This window comes from Zingiber officinale, chromosome 3A (assembly GCF_018446385.1).
Source record: "Zingiber officinale cultivar Zhangliang chromosome 3A, Zo_v1.1, whole genome shotgun sequence".
Classification (NCBI taxonomy): domain Eukaryota; kingdom Viridiplantae; phylum Streptophyta; class Magnoliopsida; order Zingiberales; family Zingiberaceae; genus Zingiber; species Zingiber officinale.
The window spans coordinates 91,719,466-91,725,804 of record NC_055990.1 but is presented as its reverse complement, the minus strand read 5'-3'; positions in this window follow the sequence as shown (position 1 = coordinate 91,725,804).

Sequence of the window (6,339 nt, the reverse complement as noted above, 5' to 3'; positions counted from 1 at the left end):
TTCATTCTCTTTTCCCCCGCGCGCTTTCTCCTCCCGAGCCCTAACCGACGCTGGGGCAGTTTCCCTTCTCCTCGCGATTTAAGTGTGGCCGAGGGTTTTCTGACATACTCTTCTTCTTCTCCCTCATCACGCCGCTCCTCACCCGTGCCCTAGATCTACAGCGCGCCGCAGCCGCCTGGACCGGAGCAGCGCCTTATCGCCTCTGCTCTAGCGCCGCTCATCCTTGTGCACCGACGCCGATCCCGACTTCTCGGTGAGTTGCTGTCGCGCCACCGCCAGCCGAGCCATCCTCCGGTGACTCTCCTCCATTGTGTCTCTGCTGACCTTGGTGGTGTTGTCCTCCCTGTGCCCTAGCTGTTTTCCCCTTGCCACGGGCTACTGCCGCCGCCGATCAGCAGGCACCCTCCAGCAACGCCGGCGTCCCCTCGTGCGCTAATTCCTGACTCAGTGTCCTAACTGTGATCTGGGAGGTAAGGAATTGTGTTCTGTATTAGGATTTTTGATTGATGATGTACACATCTTAATCTGACAGTGGGGAGAGGAAGATTTCCAGTAGGGTTTGCTGTGGTTTGTTGATTTCCGACAGCAACCCCATTCAGCAGCCCTTGATCCAGCAGCAATCACGGTTGTGAATTTAGGTAAGGGGTAGGAATTTGATATGTTTTGTAGTAGAAGATTATGTGTTGATTAGGGTTCGTTAATTACGTTGGATTGATTAGTTGGATTCAATTTAGGACTTCTTAATTGGATTAGAATTTAGTTTAGTTAATTGTTGTATGATAGAATGAGCTAAACTAGATATTATGTTTGATACCACAGGATTTTGACGCGAGACGAGTATCTCGGAGTCAGATTTGGATCATTTTATCGGAGGCGGGTACTTTTGACTTTATGTCTTTGAAATGCATAGTAGTGAATTTAACAAGTAGCAATAGTTATGTTCTCTTATTTGTTTCGGTTAATCACTACCCGATACCTATTACATGATTGATTGATTGCTTGTTTTACATCTCATGTATTCCTTACCTGTTGATACATGCTTATAGGGGTAGTGATTACCATGCTTCATCATGTTCAAGACCGAGGTTTTATACCTTCAGTGTACCTTTGATTTGATTTGTTAACCTATGGTGCACTTTTATATATATATGGATTAGCTCAGGATATTTTGTGGTTATTGCCATGCACCATTTGCATGATTGCATGCTGTGCGATAGTCCGCTCCATTATTGTTGAGCACATAGCCAGTTTCATGGATCTGCACATACCACCACTCATGGGTTAGTGGTCGATTCAGGCAGTGTGTGTTGCAGCAGGGACTTTGTTTGGCTCCGTTGGTCCGCTCATGGGTAGCGTGATGCAACGTGTTAGCCGACAGGGATTCCTCCCCGTCATCGTGTACCGGGAGTTGAGAGCATTGCACTCCCCCATTTATGATTTGGAGTAGGAGGATAGGTGTACTCCGACAGCATCCCGTCCACTCGGTCACTCATCAGGAGTAGTGACGACAGAGTGCACGGTTGTCACAATCCTACCCGCTCGGCCTCACTATTGTGTGTGAGATGATCGATTGGCGTCAGGGGTGACCAGGACGCATCATTGGCATCATATGCATGATGCATTTATTGATTGTGTTTGTGTTTGCTGCATTTATATGCTACATATTGTTTGGATGCCTATGTTTGACATGCATACAGGATTTCTATGCCACTCGGACTGTTTTTCTTTATACCCAGGTCCTGGTTAGTACAGTTTTTCTCCTGTTTACTTCAGTTGCATTTCATCCTTTTATATCAGGAGACTGTACGCATGATTAGTGCTAGATGTTATTTCCCTACTTTGCATATCAATTGTATCTACTGAGTGTTGGACTCACCCCGCCTCCATTGTTGTTATTTTTCAGGTTGATGCTGTCAGGAGAGAGTTCTAGTTGCTAGTCCCTGCAGACCTCGAGGATATTATTGATCTTTTGGTTTTCTTACATAGACTATGCTAAATTTGTTTTGTTTGATGATATGGATATGGTATGGATTTTGTGATGTCGATGGATTTGGTTTGGTTTTGCTTTTACTACATGCCTGCCTAGACGGCAGAAGAGGTAAATTGATCTTATCGTCAGATTTGTGTTTTATGAGTGTAGTTGAGTAGGGTGGATTTTGAGTCTTCTTTTTATCATTGCTTATTAAATTGTGTGGAATGTCTGTGTGTTGTGTTTATTTACTGTTATTATTCCAGCCGCATGTGGCTAAGGTATATGGATATTGTAAGGACCCGCCTTCTACTGACTAGGCTGTAAGGCGAATCGCTACAATACTGCTGTACTGACTGTGCGGAAAACTGAGCTAATTTAAAATTTGCTAAACTAATTACTGTGAAGTCTTAACTTGACGTTCTAAGAGTACCTAAGTGTTGTACACATGCTAGGAGAGACAATCTATGCCTCTTGGATGTCCTGCTAGCTGTAATCAGACATTTCAACCAATCCGTGAGTCGATTGAGCCATCGGAACGATTCACAGATCGTTCCAGCTGATACTGGCACGGAGGCACCCTCTGGACCGGTCGGAAGACCGATCAGTGAGCCTCCGTGCTTCTGCTGCGTTCTGTACGCAACTGGATCGGTCTACCGACCGATCCAGATGGTCCCTGATCGGTCAAGGAGACCGATCGGTGGCCATCTTTCGCGACCCAGCAATTCTGTACACCGTTGGACGTAGCTGGATCAGTCTACCGACCGATCCAGGAGTACCCTGATCGGTCGGTAGACCGATCAGTGCACTTCCTATGTTTCTGTTCGCATCTGGGTCGGTCGGCTGACCGATCCATAACCCTTGTCAACTCTCTGTTCGTGCCTGGTCGGTCGCCTGACCGATCCAGTGGCACCAACCCATTTCTGATCGGTCGGCTGACCGATCAGGGTTTCTGATTTCGAACCTGACATTCTGAATTCAGAAACTGGGTCATGCCAACTCCACATATAATGTCACACCCCAGAGGAGTCTCTGTCCGAAGAAATTTCGGCAGCATCTCCCCTGTACAGCGGACAATCTGAAACTTTTCTACAAGCACTATATACCTCAGCCACATGCGGATGGAATAATAACAATAAAAGAAAACAAACACCACGCAGTTAATATCAAATTCAGCCTCTGGCTGACACAACCACGCAGTTAAAAATAAAGCAGTCTACTCGGCTGTACCAAAACCAAAACACAAACTGCTAGCCGGCTAGGCTTACACAACCAATAACAAATACAAAACACCACACAACAACATCAACCCTCCAAAAATAAAACCAGAGTACAGAGCTAAACAAACTGATACATAAAACAAACAAAACATACGTGAAACCGATAAGTCTTCTGATGTGACATGGGGACCAGCAGACAGGATGCTCCAAGTGACACCATAAATAACCTGGTACCTGAAAAAGATAGTATCAACAGGGGTGAGTTCAACAACTCAGCGAATACCAATGGACATGCCTAGTAAGATATATCTAACAGCAATAAACACGGAATACAGCTTCCGAATAATATATAGTAAATATACAAAACTGAAAAGTAACCAAGGAAGCTGTACTCACCAGGAACTCCTATCCTGAACTAAAGGGTCATCAAACCGATACGCAGTATGTCTCCTGTATGCATGTCAAACAAATGCATCCACCAAAATGTAGCATATAAGTGCAGCAAACACAATCATAAGAATATAAATGCATCAATGCATATGATGCTAATGACGCGTCCTGGTCACCCCTGACGCCAGTCAGTCATCTCACACACAAATGGTGAGACCGAGTGGGTAGGGCTGTGACAACCGTGCACTCTGTCGTCACTGCTACTGATGAGTGACCGAGTGGACGGGATGCTGTCGGAGTACTCCTGTCCTGTGACCCCAAATCATAAATGGGGGAGCTCAATGCTCTCAACTCCCGGTACACGATGACGGGGGCTACCACGCCGAGTCACCTGACCAACGGAGCCAAACAGAGTCCACCGTCTGCCGGCTACTACGCTGCTACACTAAATGCCAGCAGAGCCAAACAGAGCGGAACTGACTGCCGGCTACCTCGCTGGGTCATGTGACCAACGGAGCCAAACAGCAGAACCGCCACACACCTGCCTGATATACCACTAAACCATGAGTGGGGGTGTGTGCAGTACATGTAACTAGCGATGGGCTCAACCATAGTGGAGCCGACAATCGCACAGCATGCAATCATGATGCATATCACTATGCATAACAAAAACTGATCAACATAACCATATCCATATATACAAAATGGGTACTGTAAAAGGATGGTCACATACCAAAATCTATAGTACACAGGTCAGATAGAATATCAAAAACCTATGTCATGAACATAATAAGTATGGAATAACAGTAGGTCAATCCACGAATCTAGGACATACAGGTCCTCTATGGTATAGCAACCTAGATCCTAAACATATCTCCTTCCATAACATATGTACCAACAATATGCACAAATCAAGAATCAAGGTCTAGGTACACGAATCATATATGATATGCAAATAGAGGTACACAAGCCAGTCATGGCATAAAACCTAAGTATCAGATAATCTCGATACACATGACTGAAACCAACAGTCCAGAACCTAGTCCTAACCTCAGTAAAACATGGTATGTCACTTATTCTAGAAACTAAGATACTCATGGTAATACAGTACTCATGGCAATAAATCACATGATATAAGCACGGATACGTCACAGGCGATAAACCTAACATGCTATGGATATCAAAACAGTGACATACCAAAGACAAACATGTTCATTGCTTGTAGTTATAAAATACTATGCATATCCAAAGACATTATCATAAAAGATAAGTCAAGAGGTACCCCCTCCGATATAGATCGAACCGAACCAATCCGATGTCGAGATGCTCGTCTCAAATCAGAGCCCTGCATCCACTAACAATACATATATATTTTATTTAGCTAAATCCATATAATAGCTAAATAAAATCTCTAAGACTAAATTAGGGCAAAACCCTAATCAATCTACACATATACCTAATTCGTATCATTTAAACAAAGTAATAATTAACCTTTAAAAACTTACCCAAATCCAAGGTGATCACCAATAGATCACAATCAAAGATGTTGCTGCCGGTTAGGGAAAGTTGCTGGATAACACCTCAATAATCACAATTCCAGCATCACAGTAATAGAGCCTCACTGCTAAAATCCTTCCCACTGATCAGATGAAGATAACATCTCAGGTGATCAAGAAATATACACCACAGAATAGAACAGAACTTCACCTCCTGAAATTCTTCTCCACTGTCCAGATCAAGGTTGGGAATCAATCGAATCAAGTAGAGATAGCAATGGAGATCATAGATCAAACAACACATCCTAACTCACCTTGTTGTTACCTTACTGAAACACCCTTGCCCTAAAGAGGAGCCGAAGCTTGGAGCTAGGGCACGGCACGGTAAATCCAAGCCGGCGATGAGGAGAAAGGGTCAAGACTAGGGCTAGGATTCCCCTTCTTGATCGGAGACCTCTATCATCGACGCACGCTCCTGGCTCCCGGCGATCTAGGGCACGGCGACGGCGCTGGTTTCCAGTGACCGGCGGTGTCTCGTGAGTGTAAGGAGGAGTCGGCCACTCGACGCAAAAAGGGAAGAGAGCAACGTCGGCTGTGGCTAGGGCAGTGACGAGAGGAGGAAGAGAATCGACGGCTTGCAGCAGTGAGTGAAAGAAGAGAAATCAAAGGAGAGGAGGAGAAGAAACGGCGTTGAGGAAATGGAAACCGTCGGTGTTGGGGAGAAGAAAAGGATCGGGCACACTGGGGAGTCGGCGAAGAAAAAGAAGTAAAAGAAATAAAAGAAAAAGGGAAAATAAATAAGCATTTCCTCGCTAAAACGGGGTAGCCTAAACAGGCTTTTCTGGGCCCCCTTTTTATCCCCGTAAACTCGTCCGTACAAGTTCCGGAAAATTTCCGAAAAATATCCAAAAATTCTGGAAAAATTCCCTTATTAATATTTCTCTATTTTCCGGTATTTTACATATAAACTATCTAATGCCTAATAAAAATTCTAACCACTTGCAGTTAACATTCCAACATGGTTACTGACATTTTAAAACATTCTTTCATAGTTCAATGCGTTCCAAATCTAAATTGCATGAAAATGAAAATATCAAAACTAATAAGCTGAAAGTGCTGAACGTAAATGCTAACGAGTTCTAATGCATAAATAAAGCTTGTTAGATCCCTGAGATCTTTCATTCCAGTTCCACACACACATCCTCATCTGCATTGACCTCCAGCCTCCACTGCTAGTCCATTTTCCTTTTTCCTGTATCTGCAG